The sequence below is a fragment of the Notothenia rossii genome (genome assembly GCF_949606895.1).
Source record: "Notothenia rossii genome assembly, chromosome: 4".
Classification (NCBI taxonomy): Eukaryota; Metazoa; Chordata; class Actinopteri; order Perciformes; family Nototheniidae; genus Notothenia; species Notothenia rossii.
The window spans coordinates 73,071,284-73,089,101 of record NC_136902.1 but is presented as its reverse complement, the minus strand read 5'-3'; the positions used below and the strand labels follow the sequence as shown (position 1 = coordinate 73,089,101).

General features: G+C 41.9%; 1 protein-coding gene and 1 long non-coding RNA gene across 2 annotated transcripts in view; one reads left to right on the top strand and one right to left on the bottom strand.

Moving 5' to 3' along the window:
- rtn4rl1b (reticulon 4 receptor-like 1b) overlaps positions 1-17,818 on the top strand; it is a 139,154-nt gene that overhangs the window by 47,532 nt on the left and 73,804 nt on the right. The window lies entirely within an intron of this gene.
- LOC307037674 overlaps positions 15,881-17,818 on the bottom strand; it is a 36,293-nt gene continuing 34,355 nt past the window's right edge. The window contains exon 4 of the long non-coding RNA XR_013807754.1: positions 15,881-16,086. This is a non-coding gene — a long non-coding RNA (uncharacterized lncRNA). The remainder of the gene's footprint in view (positions 16,087-17,818) is intronic.

Below are 17,818 nucleotides of genomic sequence, written 5' to 3'. Positions count from 1 at the left end.
CATGAATGATGCCCATTATGCAGCCTTGCACTCTCTGGGGTAGCGGAAGAGTGGACAGAGAAGGACGAAAACATGTATCAAGTCCCAGAAGGTTGATCCTCAGTGTATGGGCATGGACTGTAGAGTGGGGTGGGCACTGCTGACATTTATAGCACAGTCTAGATGAGGCAATAGGGGCGAGGGATGCAGGGGAAGGTTGGGGCCGGGTGATGATGAAGTGACCCTGGTGCAAAGAGCCGCTTCTCCCCCCCCCCTGCCCCTTTGCCACCCGCTGCAGCCAGGATTGATGAGGATGGGCCAGCAAGGAGACACTAGGCTAGATTACAAACATACCGCTTTGTCTTGTGTGCAGCGGTTCTTCAAAGTGGAGCACTGCTCCCTTTAATTGGTTGCAATCCCTCCAAAGATATTCTCTCTGTTCTGTATTGTTCTGTAGATGGAGGGTCCAATGAAGAGGGAGAGGAGGAACCTTGGGTAGGATAATAAAGGGAGGGAGGATGAAAAAAGAAGCATCTGGAAATCAAACAGCCACAGGAGTGGCTAGAGTGTCTTAATTTTCTTTATCATAACCTTACTGCTGGGTATATGCGTGCATGTGGGTTTTCCAAAAGCAGAATATGAAACATTCAGTCTTTGCATGGCCTAGATTCAATGTTTTTCAATTCAAGACACATGAAAGGTTGAGAAAAAATCAGTTTAAGAGCAGCTTGTTTACTGGGATTGATAGGGCCTATTTTTGTTGTTGTTGGAGGAGGAGGAAGGATTGAATGTGTTTGCAAACAATGTGAATATCTGCCGAGATTGACCTGCTTTCATCAAATAAGGATGAATAGGAGAGAAAGATTAGAGGCGAGGTGCAGGCATAGTAGGTTTTAAAAATTCCTCCCATAGAGTAGCAGGTGCAAGTCATACACAGGTGCTCACTTTTATTAGATCCAAGAGTCGTATCCTAGCAACCTGGCTGTGGGAATAGGCTGGTCCCGCCCTTGCCCCAGGGCTGCTGGGATTGAGATCCTGATTAAGGCTTTGGGCCCGACGGAGAAGCGATTGCAAATCATCAGCACTGCTCTTCAGAGTTGTGGGAACCTGGCAGCTCTTGGGCCTTGAGGGTCAAAAACCAAACTCAACCACCATTCAAAAGAAACCTTGATGACTCAGCAGGCTACATCATTATAGCCTTGTGTGCTCCGAGGAGGATTCACAAAGTCAGAACAGAGGATGTTTAAGCATATTCCTACACAGCAGGGGGATTTCATTGTGAGTCCATGAACTTGTGGAAAAGCCTTGGAGCATTGGACTTTGTTTGTATCTGTGTGTATTTCAGCATGTGACTCTAAAGCTATGCATGTGAGTGTGTGCCCTCCTGTGAGCACTGCACATTTATTATTTTTAATGTGATTCCTGAATCACAGTAGAAGGGCTGCTAATGAAGCTCATTAGGTGTTAAGGCTACAGTAGTCCCCTTGTGCTGTTTACTGGCCACCCCCACCCATTTTCCACTAGCTCGCTATCTCCGTCCCTTTTTTGCCCCCGGCTACACAGGGAAAACGACAGACCAATGTTGAGGGTACCATCAGGGGAGAGCCACAAGAAGAGGGATTGGAGTGATAACAAGAGGAATTAGGTTGGCGTGAATAAAGCGAGCCAAGTTTTAGGAAACAAAACAGGCTAAATGGGCTGGGATTAGAGAAGGGAAAAGAAAAACAGAGACAAGATGTGAGATATGTGATGAAACAGATGTCAGACAGAGTCAGTGAAAGGGCTGATGAGGAGTTTGAGATAGTGACTGAGAGGGGGAGCAAAGAAGATAAGGAGGGGAGGTAGATAATACTGTATGCTGACCCACTTTGCAGACATCACACTGAGATCCTAACCATTGCTGCAATAAATAACACACGGCAGACCAGCAGAGCCTAACAGCTGCTCGGTGGCAGTCTGTCCCCCCTGTCCCCTGCCACCGCCTGGCCAGCAGCCTCCACCCATAACCTCATAACTCTACCCATCACTTTGCCCCTCATATATGAATACACCCTAGAGCACTGGGTGTTTGTTTTTTGTATTTGCATTGGTACAATCAAAACATGCCTTCAGGCGTGTGTGCGGGTGGGGGTTATGCACACAGTCGGGTGGCTGGGAGTATCCTGTGATATGTGCAGGCTTGGTCATGCAGATTTATGGAGACGTATATGCCGTAGAAGCACAGGTGCAGTGACAACAATCCTCTTGTAGGTAATAGATAACAGAAGAAAGATAAAGAAGGAAGAATGGATGAGAGATGGAGAAAGACATGATGAAAGAGCTAGGTCTCACATACACACACACACACACACACACACACACACACACACACACACACACACACACACACACACACACACACACACACACACACACACACACACACACACACACACACACACACACACACACACACACACACACACACACACACAGGAGTCAAGGTCTTTCTCATGTTCATTCACAAATAATAAATAAATGCTGCCTGACGATTAAGATCAATTCATTATATTACTGCAGTGTACTTTTGAAAAGGCTGTGTTATTTTGCTGTCAAAAGGAAATTGGCTGTTGCTCAGCATTTTTTTTTTAAGTCTGAGTGCCGGCTCAATTCTTGGTTCAACACTGTTTCTTGTGGGAACCATTGATTTGTATTGTTTTTGTGTACCAGAGTCATGTCCCTTGTGAACACAGAGGCACATTCATCAGCGCATATGACAGAAGAACACAAGACTGAGTCAGGCTATTTGCTTGCATTTAATGGCAACTATACAGTAAACGCATGCGGATAATTGCATTTTGTTGACACCAAATTACTTCCGGGGCTCAAGTTTTCTGCATCAACCTGGAAAAAAATAATTTCTTTCCAGGCATGGCTTTGCGCACAGGGGCATCATCATGTTGGAAAAGGACTGGCTTCACCAAACCAATATCACACAGTTTTAAAGCACACCCTTCTCAAAAACATTACTTTATGCTGTAGCTTTTTTATTTTCTTTAATTGGAACTAATCCAAACCATGAAAACCACCAAACGTGGAGAACTGATTGTGGACAGGGCGGTGTCTTTGAGCAGCGATGGGCTCTGACTTTCTCTATCTATCTCGCAGTACAGTATATAGGGAGGCTTTGTGTTTGCAGCTGCTCCCGTACTGAATTTGTCATCAAACACTAAGGCCAGCATAGTGTACGTTAGAGTCATGTTCAAAGCAAAATCTGAAGAGACCAGTGTGTGTGTGTGTGTGTGTGTGTGTGTGTGTGTGTGTGTGTGTGTGTGTGTGTGTGTGTGTGTGTGTGTGTGTATGTGTGTGTGTGTGTGTGTGTGTGTGTGTGTGTGTGTGTGTGTGTGTGTGTGTGTGTGTGTGTGTGTTGGATTGGCGTGTGAAGCCACTTGTCCTTGGAAAGGGGTTTAGCCCTGGTACTGGCAATCAATCAATAAGCAGTGTTGTGTGGAGGGGTCACAGAGACATGGCCTTCTTTCTCCCTCTCTCCATCACCAAAAGAAAGCTGCCCTTTTTCTGGAGCAAACAAAGGTGATTCTACACTTGAAAACAACTAACACTCACACTAAAGGAAGGGACTGAACATTTTAATGACATATTGTGCAATAAACAAAACTAACTTCCTCACTTGATTTTATAGTAGACATCGCAATGAAAGTAAACAGCAAGTAAGTGAATGTGTTTCATTACTACTTATTGTCTAAAGAAAAACAAAAGTGATTGCTTGTTTGCTGAATGAATGCATAAATGGGCACTTGAGATGATTTATAAATACTCAAAATTGTATTTACAGGCACATCAAATAAATATAATTATTTTATTTTTAAATAAACAACATTATATGCATGTCACAAAAACTGTTGTTTATGTTGATTGCCCACCCATGAATGTGCCAACATCCATATAAACCCCTCTCGAGGACACAATTTACACAATGTGCACAATCTCAACCACTAACAGGATTCTCTGCCAAGACACTCCATCCATTTACTCTATGAGGTAATTACTAACCTTTCTGATAACAATGATACAATGCATTGGAATACAGTAGGCAATTTGTGACATTGTTATTCTCAAAAGAAGTGCTGATGAATACAATCTTGGTTGTGAGAAATCTCCTTTTGTTACATTAGAAAAAACAGAATTGCACAGAGAGAAAAATCGTGGGTTCTCGAGAAAGAAGAGAAAATTGGATTGATGCTGCTGTGAAACACCAGGCATAACAAAGCGGGGTGCTGGGGACTTATCCACATTATAAAAATAACTGACCCACACACAGGAGAATCATCAAAAGCAAAGTCACTCCAAACATCCATCCATCCATCTTCTCCCGCTTATCCGTGGTCGGGTCGCGGGGGTAGCAGTCCCAGCAGAGAGCCCCAAACTTTCTTTTCCCTGGCCACATCAACCAGCTCAGACTGACAAAGTCACTCCATGATGTTTAAATGAACTGAATGTGTCACATAAATAGAGTGTTCTATTTTATATTGTGTGATAATTTACTAATACTTTGTTATATGTCTTCTCACAGAAAAGCTTAAACAAAATACGTTACTGCTTAGCTTTGGACTCAGCTGTCAGCTTTTACCTTTGCGGTGAAAACAAATCACATTAAATATTGTAAATAGCTTCAGATATCCACCTTTAATTTTTAGAAATATTGTTCTTTTTAGCAATCCACTATGTTTAAATGAACAAAATAAATCACACTGTTCATTATTTGGGTTTCCAGTCGGAAGGATAAAAAAAGAGAGTGGTGTGTTTTACTCCTCCCAGCAGTGTTGGGGTTAGACAACATAAATCATCCGGTATGTCTTCATCTCTGTGATGGATGGCAAGAAAAACGTAAGGCAGCCGACATCGACACTTTTGATTGGTACGTTCACACTGCATCTAAGAAGTTATATATAGACATGTATCTTTCCAAGTTCCCCTCTACTGTGACGATTCATTGAAGGAGATACAGGCATTTTTTGTGGCTGCATTGTGGCATGCTGTTGATGCTGATGGGTTGGCTCAGGGCTGGAGATAAAGTGGATACAGATGACATGGCTGACTGTGCTGGAGGTGAAACACAGAGAGAATGTGAGGCAACCTAAAGTTGTCAGAAGGCCATGGATCAGGAGAGTGATAAATGATGTTGTGTCACCTGTGTAATATACCATAGGTTTTAAGAGAGCTTGTCTTTTGATTTATGTCCTGATGTTTTCCTTAAATGGCAGTTTGTTTCCTTCATCGCCGTCATAAAGGTGGTTAATGAGGACAGTATGCATGCAGCAACTGCTGACAATGCTTGATGCCCTCTGGGGTGGGAAAAGTGCGGCACCGGGAGACGATATGCGGAGAAAGTGAAATGACTGGGAAAGGTTTATTGTTTACTCCAAAACAGCCCCACACCATAAATGAATCAGGTAGGGGGAGCATCATCCTGTGAATTTTAGAAAGTGAAATGTTGACCTTTACTTGTACCCATCATACCAATCAGGGTATATATTTCCTTAAATGTCAGAATGCAAAGCCAAAATACATCACCCCAGCACTTATTATTTAGAGTCAGCCAGTGCTGGATATGTTATGCCTGAGTTTGTTTGTCTTTAGGCAACCATGCAGAGCATTTGAACATTTCTGACTGCCATCCCTCAGTGGTAATACAATCTATTTGGACTTGGATTGCTTCATTTTGACAGTTTTCATTCAACTTGTATTAATGTCTGTGGGGTGTGTTGCCCAAGTGAGCGTTGATACCAACATGTGAAAGTTTATTTTCCATTGCTTGAATGAAGGATTGCTACTCTGACTACACTTTTTCGTTACTAAACATAATTGAAAAGCTGTAGCTTACTTAAAAATATCGAGTATATGTTACATGCATTAAACAAGTATTTCTAGCATATTAAATGTAAAGCAACATTGGTCCAATAGACACTGCGAAATGTGATTAACGTATAGACCAAGTATAACATTCTGTATGAACGGAAACTAAAAGTGTATACTTAGTTAAATATATTTTACTGCACATGTTTTACAATGGTCTTTAGCCTCAAGGTATTGTAAAGTAGTTATTCTCATTCAGTATTTTATGGCTTTTAACACAAGCCACTTTACAGCCATCAAACAGCTGGTTGAGAGGCTCTAACTGCAGCTGTGCACTAAAGTAAGCTGCAGAAGATGAGTTTTAGTATTGTCTGATTCATTCTGATGCTAAACCAAGTGAGGGAAGAGCTTGACTCATTTTGCAGATGTGCTAAATCTGCAAATTACTCAAAATGACATGAAGACTCTTAAAATAGCGTTGCTGATTGTGATAACGTTTCTAATAGTTTTACAATTAATGAGCCTTGCCCCACCTGGAGAGATGTTATGAAACGCCTTTCTCTGGCAGATGGTTAAAGTCATTCTGGGAAATCACCGACTGTTGAAGTTGATGAGGCAAGTTGAAACAAAATGGGCACAGCAAAAATGTATATGACCACGTTTCAACACAAATTGAACATCACAAATTAATGATGTCTAACAGTGTAAGAGCATCTGAGGATGGATTTTTCTTTTACTGTGAGATTGGGTGCTAATGAAAGGGAAAGCGACATGGTAAAGAGAGAGAAAGAGACAAAGCATGTCCTTGTCTATCTTCATTTTCACCAATAAAATCAAACAAAACACCCTCCTCCTTCAGCCTTTTACTGACTTCCACTGATTAGTTATTTATTTCTACCAACCACTGTCAATCTTAAACAATTAAGATGGATAGCCAAATAACGGTTGATGCCCTAAAACAACAGGATAAGAAGGTGTATAGCTCTATACCACACTTGGTTGAATACTAAAAGCAGTATACAGTGAGCTGCTGTGCCAGAGAGAGGGATCCAGAGAGGGAACTGGTGCTCTTCAGTTGGCGAGGCCAGCACACACACGCCCAGTGCCTCGGGGGCTGCTGGATCAAGTTCGGTTTTCCTCCTCACACTCGAGGCTATTCACCCTCTCACTGACTTTAGAGGTTACTGATGCTGCATCAGTGTGGGTGGAGGCATTTGGGATCAAATCACAGCATCTTTAAAGCTTTGTAAATGAAAAAACACATCTCATCATGATTCCCTGTTTTAATATACAGTAAGTGAAAGGTTTGAGTCTGATATCATTATGAGATTGAAATACTAGCATGCTGAAGTTGCTACTGAAAAAAGATGAAAAGAGATGAAGGAAGCTTAAACCATTGTGTAAGTTTCAGTCACTATATAGTATTATATACAGTATGTCCCATTACTTTTATGTATGTTTCAAAGCATTTAATTAAAAAAAGCATAATATGGAAAACAAACACTGCCTGGAGAAAAAAAAAATACCTACAAAATATAATGAAAAAACAAAACATGTTAGACATGCCACTGCTCATGGAGACATACTGCTTCCTGAACTAATTCAATCTGTCATGCTCAGAAAACATGCAAGGTAAAATGAACATATCGGGAATTGTAACAAAACTGTGGTGCAAAAGCATTTCAACATAATAAGACACATCGGTTTAAGCTGCAGTGTGTGTCTGCGTGCTGTTTCTAATAAAACATGTTTGACAACATCAGAAGCCAGTGACAGGCAGGGCTGCAGCTGAACAGAAAGTCGCAGCTTCTGACCATGGAAAGTACAGGAGAGCTTGATATTAAAGCTCTGTATAGCCACAATTCATATGCACTAAACATAAACAAAGCAGTTCTACAGTTGGTAGTTTAAAGGGTCCTGTCATGGTATTAAACAAGCATTGGTAGACCCTGTGGTCAGCGGGTTGTGAATATGTTGAAAGTGTAAAGCTCTCTTCTAGGACCGAGAGGGAAAAGCTTGTGGTATGTGCACTGCCCCTCTCCTTTTGTAATGGACTTGTGGGGGAGCAGTGGCGTACGAGCCAAAGTGGCAGAGTTTAAGACTCCAAGCGGACTACTTAATGGCCTTTCAACCGTGGAGACCTCTGAGAGATTTTTATTGTGGATTTCTGCTTGTGCAACGTGCAAAGGTTAATGTAGCGGGTGGTGGGCTGAGAGTGGATTGAGAATGCATAATGTGACATGATACATAATCATGGAATGGGGATAAGGGACGGAAATCAGTGGTATTGGCAATTAAGAGAGTGCAGAGTGAAAATAGATAGTTAAGGCGGTATCTATAGTCATTAATGCTTTTCATTGTTTTGTCTGCATGATAGTGTTTAAGTGAGTCTCAATGTATCAGGCAGATAACAAAAACGTATTAATGTCTTGGGTAACCCAGAGCAAACCGAGACTTATCGGAAGCGGAGAGAATCGTTTTAAGGCAATGTGTGGTTGGGAGGCCAAAACATTGAATGTATACAGTATCAGTACATGTGCTGTTGGGCAGCTGGACTTGTCACCCAAAAAGCGGACAAGTTAATGTACCCTGACGAGACCAAAGGGGAAAAGGAGTGAATCAAGTGCATTCTTCCCAACCCACAATTGCCTCAAAGTGGCAAAGGGACTATTAGCAGATGTCTGTAGTGTCACCATGAAAGTCCCAGGTGGAAATATGTGTAGCTCTATGACTTGTTGTGAAGGCCACTGTAGAGAGAGTGCGAGCAGGCTCAGTCAACCTTTGCTTTGTACTGTAAATATATGTTTAAAAATGGAAGGTGGTACAGTGGGACAAAACTGTCAGCAAATATATATTTTATAGCAGAGAAATGGAGCGTAGCAAGGCCTGCAGCTCTAAATAGTATGTGAAATAATAGGAAGCAGTAATAAGAAAGTGACAGTTTGGGTCCTACAGTACATGGCGGTTGGCACACCCCACTTTGGCCAAGCAGACGGCAAAGATTTGATTGGGGGCGAAAGCAAAAGCTATTTGGCCTAGAACGAATGAAAAGGAGTCCAAAAGTTTTACAGTTCACAAAAAATGTAGTGCCAAAGAAAAGAGCTTTTTAATAGCAATGTAAGGCAATGAAAGCTGTTATATTTTATATTATGTTTGAAAGTAGCAATTTTGGTGGCGACTCACCTTTCTTTATGTTTCTGTATGTTCTTTATGCCACACAATAAAAACATAATAAATACATTGTGTTCTTTGAAACACAATTTGAATTATTTATAAGAAAATATATAGTATAAAATCATATTCATGTATGCATTAACATGTTAAACAGCTCCATTTCAAAAGTGGAGAATTGTTATTTGTTATCAGTCTCTGTGGAATTATGACCTGAAAGTGTTTTCCTGAACATATAATTATGCAATTCTTAAACCTTTGATAGAGGTAATCACAACTGATATCTGTGCATGGTGTTTTAGTGTACAATTGGCACTTGAGAAATGAAATGTTGAAGTTGTGTCAACTTGAGACACGGGATATGAGAATAAGCCCAAGTGGACCACCAGTGTATCTAAATGTAAATATTTCTATATCGTCTCCATGTGTTCATACATTTATGTATGTATTCAAGGTCACTTGCAGGCCCGACTAAAGCTGTGTGACTGCGAAGAAGGAATTCTGACAGCAGTATTTTGTAGCTTCGACTAATTCCAGCTCCACTGTCATGCTTAAATACCTTTTCCATGTACCTACCCTTCATTCTGGAAACACTTCAGAGGGAAGAACATAGAGCCATACATGGAATATATTTAATTTAATTTTTTTCTTTTCAGTCCACTAATCTGAAGTGTTACCCTCATATCATTCTTCATTTTCTTCCTCTTTGACTGAACAAGTGAAAAAATAATGAGTATTTTCAGAGGTACATTTTAATGGGCCCTCTTGTGTGTGTCCTTACCATTTGAGTTTTAACCTTATGGTTAGAAAATCTATTATTAAGTTAAACAGTATAGTGAAGAAAATCAGTCATACAAAACACAAGCTTTAACCTTCTTTAGTTCTCACAAGGTGTATTTGTCTTCAAATTGGGCTGGCACTGTGTCCTCTAAAGCTGTTGTCAACACATTTACACAGCATATTCCCTGTAGGCCTTTTCATTCTCTTCCACTTTGGTTGTTTAAATTGTGTTTGCATTTGTGGATGAAAATTGTTAAGGTCATGCAGTTAGCTCTTAAATCAGTTACATTTGCTAAAAATAAAACGTTCTTTCCTGGAAAATCCACCTCTAGCTGGCTCTGTTTCTGCTGAGCGATAAGGACTCTTTCCATCTTAGTCACCATATGAGCTCATTCAGGCGAAACTGTTAGGACGCTGCCATAGCTTGTTCAGAGGATAAGTCACAAACTGTAAACTCATGTCCTGTCCTTTCTTGTCGTCTCTTTGGAGTAAGAATACTACAAAATACTGAATGCTGCTCTACTGCCCTCGCCTCAGCGTTTCTGTAACACTTTATGTCCTGTTTGCGACAAAGCCAGAGCAAATTCAAAGGCTCCATCAGCAGTCCAGAAAAGTTACAGTAGGAAACAAAGTGGCAGTGTAAAATATCTCCCTTAGCTGTGAGCAGAGTCCTCTTTCTCTCATCAAGGGCTCTCCCATTCCCAGCATTCAGCACTACTCAGCGCAGCTTAACTCCAACCATTCAGCTCTTTCTGTCTTGCTGCTATTTTATTTTGCCTTTGCTTGCCCCCCCCCCCCCCAACACTTGTCCCTGCTTTTTGACTCAAAGGTATCTGGCCGGGTGACCATCCATCCTTATCACCTCCCAATCGAGCAGGACCCCTCACCCTTCAGGCCCGGTCTCTCTGTAGCTCTGTGCCAAACATCGTGCCTGCTTCAGCCGTCCTGATAGCTGAATAGCCTGGCTGGTGCTAGACGTGCAGGCCCCCCCCCATCCTGTGGGCTAGCTCTGATGCACTGCTGTATGTCTGGATGAACATGGATCTTGGTAGGAATTTCCTCTCTGATCTTTCCCTGTGTGGTTGGCAGTAAATATTTATTCTTAATTCTTAATTTATCACATGGGTTACAATTTTAGATTAAAATGGCAAAAACGTTTTCCTTTTCTCTAATAATGTCTGCACATTTTGTGAGCAAGTTAGATTTCTCATTGAAGTTTTTCTTTCTGTTGCTCACTGACCTCTGTTTGTCTTGGCGTATACTTTGCCCATATGCAGAGATAGCAGCCAAAACACTGAGCCAGGGAGATGCTGAATTAATGATGCGATAAAACTCTGGCCGGAGCCACAAGCCAATCACAGCCTATTGCTGCATTGACAGATTGTCACATGTAGATCCAGCCCCCATATCCATGCCGCTCAACAAACTCAGTCATATTTCATACTTCGGTAGCAAAGCCTTATGGCTTATCTGGCAATGCAGGCTTTTCATTTCATTGAATTAATTCCTCCATTTGCCTTTTGTTTTGCAGTGTGCTCACATATTCATTTATTCACAATGGGATGTGTATTGTGGTAAGCGGATGCCTCGTCATTGTCATTCAGCTGGAGACGGAGCACGTACTTAACAAGCTCGTTAGATTAATTTTCTTTTCTTTTTTTCCGAGCATGCCACTTCTCCCCATCCAATTGTGAAATATGAACACACAATGTCTATGTGATGCACCGTATCATGGATTTTGAGCTGACAACCCTTCACCAATAACAATGACATTACACCAAAGATTAGAGAGTTCAGCCATTTGTTGCAATTACAAAGCCCTCATGTTGATGTTTTTCTTGGTGTTGCAAGTGTGGAAGTTGTTGAGTTTCCAATTCATTTTTTCTATTCTTGTATCCAATAATCCATACATCTTCAACACGTTTATTTTCTCCAATAACTTTTATTCTTCACACTTTTTGTTTAGCTTATATCCTTATTTTACCATGCAGATTGAGGGAACTTGCAGAGATACCTCATCTCTGGTGTCCTAACCAAATCTCACAAGGTGACTAATGCTAACCAACAGCTCAAAGTTAAGACCCATGATATGGAGCCCACAATTTCTTTCACTACTACATCCCAACATAACACCTGCAATAAGTACAGCTGACACCCACCATTAATCCTATGATCCTTCTTACTGTCACACATGGGTAAGACTTGGAAGACATGTTATTCCCTCACAAGGTGATGGAAAAGCCAGAAAACCTCACACTTTCGAGTGCTAATGCTCATCCTTACTCATCACACTCAGCTGGAAGAAGGGCCAGCACTGAAGAAGAATGTCCAGCCAGCCAGAAGGATGGCATTATCTGCAAAAAGTGATCCCAGCTTAATCCAAATTTGACTCTGTAGAGTTCCTTCTTGTCCAAATGTATCACAAAGATACATGAGTCAAATCAGCTCTCGTCTTAAGTCTACAGCGACCAAGTCATAAGGCAGACACCTCCCAAAACGTATGTGCACAGTATTTAGTCTTTTACAAAACTACAAATTACATGTTGTGAGAAAGCAAGCAAATATGCATCACTTCCAAGTTGTTTTGAGGTGTGGTAATCCCCCCCAAAAAATAAAAAAATCCCCCTCTGATTGGCCTAGGTCTATGCTGGGTCTTATGCCAGTCATATTGTATCGGGGGGTTTCTAGTCAAATGTCTAAACCGCCTCAATTTCAGATGTCCGTATGCTATCACTAACTGCCGCTTGTGGCAGTAGGGAAGGTTTGGAACATAGATCACCTGGAAAATTGAGTGCTTGGCCCTCAGGCCTTTTTTTCCAGTATGACTGCAGCACCAATCCTTCAACTGTGAACTGTGTTAGAACAAATCTTCCATGTATCTATCACTTACAAGACACCAATATCCTCATGTTACCCTTTATATAAAAATGGAGACCATGACTTGGTCTGCATTCCAACGGTGCAGCTCTCAAAAACAAAATGTCAGATGCAAAGGGGGTTTTTCTATCTTCAAAGCATAAGCTACTCTATCTATATTCTTTCCTCCTAATTGCTATAACTGTGTGCTGCTGGTTTTGATTGGAAGCTCACCTAAATATTCTCAACACAGTCATGCGCCTTAATATAGTGGACCTTCAGAGATTTCTCCACAGAGCACAGTGAGAGCTGAGGTGGATACTGATGTATTCTGTAATTGAAATTAACAATCTCAAACACATGGACTCTCAAAATCACAGCCTAATTGCCTCCCTCATTAAAAAACATGTGTTGCGTCTTTTTGATCTGCACCAGGTTTCATATTAAACTGGATTATTGCTGCTGCTGCCACATACAACACGGTATATCAATCTTTTTTATGTCAGGTCATTTGGAGACTACATGGTGAAAGTGAGACACTGCTTGGTGGCGTGCTATGCTTTCAATGAATAAGCTTCATTATCAAGGTTTCGCTCCTCTGAACTTCAATTCCACTCAGTGTCCAATCCCCCTCTGTTATAGAGCCTTGATTGTTTGGAAATGTAATTACAGCTCCTGAAAAAACTTGAATCAGCTGGATTATCCACAGTGGCTATGAAGCTTTACTTCAGAGTGGGGGGCTTCTATGACATTTCCAGAACGCTGTTAAGGCCTGCTAACCTCCATTTAGAGGCAGGATTTAGTCAGAAATGCCCCATTAGACAAGCCTTTCTTATGTGCTGCTGGAATATGGCCTTCAAATCAATTATTGCTGTTGTACTGAATTAAAGTATCACATGTAAGCATGGCAACCAAGCCTTCATATGAAAGGGATATATTAACTAGGGTAGGAGCATTCTGTCGGTTAAAAAGGCTGAATTACAGATGCACCAAAACTATTTTACACTTAACATTTTTAAATATAAATATTACGGAGTTGATTTTATTTCTGTCTTTAGGTGAAAAGGTACATTTAACTTATCACTGCTTGTTTGATACAAACAGATAAGTCAAAAGAGAACATTATTTATTTATTTCATTATTTGAGCAGTTTTGTTCTCTTTGGTATACAGTCCCCACACACACATGTACACACATACTCCTACGCATTTATGACATGAGAAAAAAAATCATTATCAATGCTCATTTCGACTGAGGTGAGAAACCGGCTCGAGATACACTTTTTGTTATATTCCATGGAATGCTCTTAACATCCCGATAGCAATGAATAATGATATAATCTTATATATCTCATCTGTGGAAGCCCTAGTACTGTAAAAAGCATGACTAATAATTTTAACCGGCCCGGCTAAAATAACTGGATGGCCTACCTGCCTGTCAGCTTTCAACCTGTGCACAAACTTATCTCGTGCCCTCAATGGTCATGTGCGCCTTCGTGTGTGTTGGAGGAGGGGCTCTGTAAGGAAGTGGCAGATTTGTTCCGGGCTGTGTATTTTCTAATTCTAGCGCACTCGAGCTGGTTTCTCCAAAATGACCTACCCCACCTTTAAGATAAGTCAGTGAGTCAGTCAGGCTGAATTACCATTTGTATGCAATCTACACAGTTTTCCCTTTCCCCGTCTTTCTCTTCTTTTCACACGGCACACACCAACCACTCCATCCATATATTTTACACACAGTATGCCTTCTTTTTATCGCATCTTGCATAAACCATGCTTTCCCTTTCTAACTTTCTTCATTGTGTAGTCTCAGGTTAGTGTCATGGTCCCCCCCCCATTCCTGCTTTTAATTCCCACTCTGTACATCTGTTACTCCCTGCATCCTGCCATTAGGATTCTGCTCACGCTGGCCTGCCTAATTAGAGTGAGGCAGAGAGAAAGAAAAACAAAGGCCTATCCTTCTTTTCTTCCCTCCACATGTCCTCTGCCTTATTCCAAGGCCTCTGGTTTTCTCTCCCCTCCCTTTCACTCTTCAGTGAGCTGGATCACAGAGAGACGCTGCTAATTGATTTGTTAAAAGCCGTTTGGTTTCTCGTGGTAAGACGAAACATCCCAAAGTATTCATTTACAAACGACAGGATGTGAAAATGGTGCAACAACTCCTCCATCTCTGTTCTGAGCTACACTTGTAATGTGTGTGTGTGTGTGTGTGTGTGTGTGTGTGTGTGTGTGTGTGTGTGTGTGGTGTGTGTGTGTGTGTGTGTGTGTGTGTGTGTGTGTGTGTGTGTGTGTGTGTGTGTGTGTGTGTGTGTGTGTGTGTGTGTCTCTGTGAGTGTTTGTGGGTGTATAGTGGGCCTAGTTATATTGTGTGTAGATTGTAAACTGAATAATTTATTTGTTTGGAGTAGTCAATGTGTAGGATTAAGAGGCATCTAGCAGTTGGGTTGTAGATTGTAACCTTCCCCTAGATTCCACCGGGTCCGTCTGCGTCGCCTGCCGGCTCGCAGTTTTTGTTGATTTGGGCATATTTCCTGGACAGGCTACTTTGTACAGAAAAAGTTAATAATAATTGTAATGTGTGGCTGTATTTTAGTGGTAAAAAAATGCACCATAATGCATCATAATTATTCTATATACTGTATATAATTTACACACAGTGCGTGTAAACCGGAGGAGAACATTGGCATTTCTCCTCCTACTTGAAAGACTACGGAGGGATAGGGTCTGCAAAATTAGTTTATTTTGGAGATGAGCCGGATGTTCTGACCGGTCCACTTCCTGCCCGACGCCTCTGCAACGCCTTGCGTCGCGTCGAAAAATGGACTTGAATCCTATTGGAGGCCAGCGCCGAGACGCTTCTGGGAGGCTTCTGAGCCGTAACGCGGCACGTCTGGTGGAATAGAACCCATTGACTAGAGTGGCCGCAATCTTTGCGAATGCCGCGGTGCAGCCGTAACGCGGCCGTAACGCGACGCAGACGGACCCAGTGGAAACTAGGGATGAACCCTCTCTTTCCAAGTGTGCAGGAGAACCCACAGAATTCAAACAAACAAGAAAGCCCTTTTATAGAGCCAGTTTTTGTTATTCCCAGGCTAGTGCAGAAACATGGCTGTACAACACGTGGGCTACCTGGAAATGAGCTTTGAAACCATCATAGTACACTCCATATGAGTTTAATCAGGAGAGACGGTTTTGATAATACATATTTATTGCGCAGGTGCACGAATGAATGCAATGTAATTTTGGCGATTAGGCCCCGTTGTGCAGGAAGTATCATTCGGGAAGGTAGAGCCGATCCGATGAAACCCCCTGGGGTCTAGACACTGGTGGTGGTGGATGGATAGTTGGGTCGGTCTGAAGAGGAGTGGTTTAGCTTGACCCTGGATTCAGCGGGACTGGAGGTGAAAAGGGGTGGAGGAGGGTTGCGTAGAGTCACCTGAAATGACAGCTGACAGAGGGGGAAGCGCAGATTTAAAAGGTTTGACAGAGCGTTATGATAGGCTCTTGGGAATAGCGAAGTGATTGGTTAAGCTGAAGAGTGACGCCCCCCGGTCACTATGAGGGGAGGGAGAGTAATGCATGGGAATAGAAATACATGAAGAGTACAGACGGTCTTCCTGGTTGAACTTGCGCTAAGCTTCATTTGTTAACCTTGAAGCAATCAGAATAAACTAAATAGCGCATATTGACTTTCCATAAAACTATCAGTGTAGGCTTTAAAGTATAGGAAGGAAAACATCTGATGTGCGCCATCCTAAGGTTGTTTTGAGAAACCCATTCCCTTATGACTCTTTTCATCTGTTTTGCTTTGTGTCTGTCTGTACTGTCTGTGTATTCTGCCTCTACTGTGGAGCATGATACATTTTTCAGTGAAGTGTCATTTCAGTTCCAGACATATTTATTCCCCTGTCTACATCAAGGGTTTGAGATGAGCTGCACCTGGAGCTTCCGTCCTTGCAGAAGCATGTGCATACATGACAGCAGTGGACATACAGGACTGTCTCAGAAAATTAGAATATTGTGATAAAGTTCTTTATTTTCTGTAATGCAATTAAAAAAACAAAAATGTCATACATTCTGGATTCATTACAAATCAACTGAAATATTGCAAGCCTTTTATTATTTTAATATTGCTGATTATGGCATACAGCTTAAGAAAACTCAAAAATCCTATCTCAAAAAATTAGAATAGTTCCTCAGACCAAGTAAAAAAAAAAGATTTATAACAGCAAAACACAATCAAACATTTGAAAATGTCCATTAATGCACTCAGTACTTGGTTGGGAATCCTTTTGCACGGATTACTGCATCAATGCGGCGTGGCATGGAGGCAATCAGCCTGTGGCATTGCTGAGGTGTTATGGATGCCCAGGATGCTTCAATAGCGGCCTTTAGCTCATTAGCATTGTTGGGTCTGGTGTCTTTCAGCTTCTTCTTCACAATACCCCACATATTCTCTATGGGGTTCAGGTCAGGGGAATTTGCAGGCCAATCGAGGACAGTAATGCCATGGTCAGTACACCAGTTACTGGTGGTTTTGGCACTGTGGGCAGGTGCCAGATCATGCTGGAAAATGAATTCCTCATCTCCATAGAGCTTTTCAGCAGACGGAAGCATGTAGTGCTCTAAAATCTCTTGGTACACAGCTGCATTTACTCTGGGCTTGATGAAACACAGTGGACCAACACCAGCAGCTGACATGGCTCCCCAAACCATCGCTGACTGTGGGAACTTCACACTGGATTTCAAGCAACTTGGATTTTGCTCCTCTCCAGCCTTTCTCCAGACTCTGGCGCCTTGACTTCCAAATGAAATACAAAACTTGCTTTCGTCTGAAAAGAGGACTTTGGACCACTGTGCAACTGTCCAGTGCTTCTTTTCCTTAGCCCAAGTCAGACGCCTCTTCCGTTGTCTTGAGTTCAGAAGTGGCTTGACCATGGGAATACGGCTATTGTAGCCCATTTCCCGGACACGTCTGTGAACAGTGACTTTTGATACCTGGACTCCAGCTTCAGTCCACTGTCTTTGAAGCTCCCCCAAATTCTGGAAGCGACTCTTCTTCACAATGCTGTTAAGGCTGCGGTCATCTCTCTTGGTTGTGCAGCGTTTCCTGCCACATTTCCCCCTTCCAACAGACTTTTTGTGGATGTGCTTTGAAACTGCACTCTGTGAACAGCTTG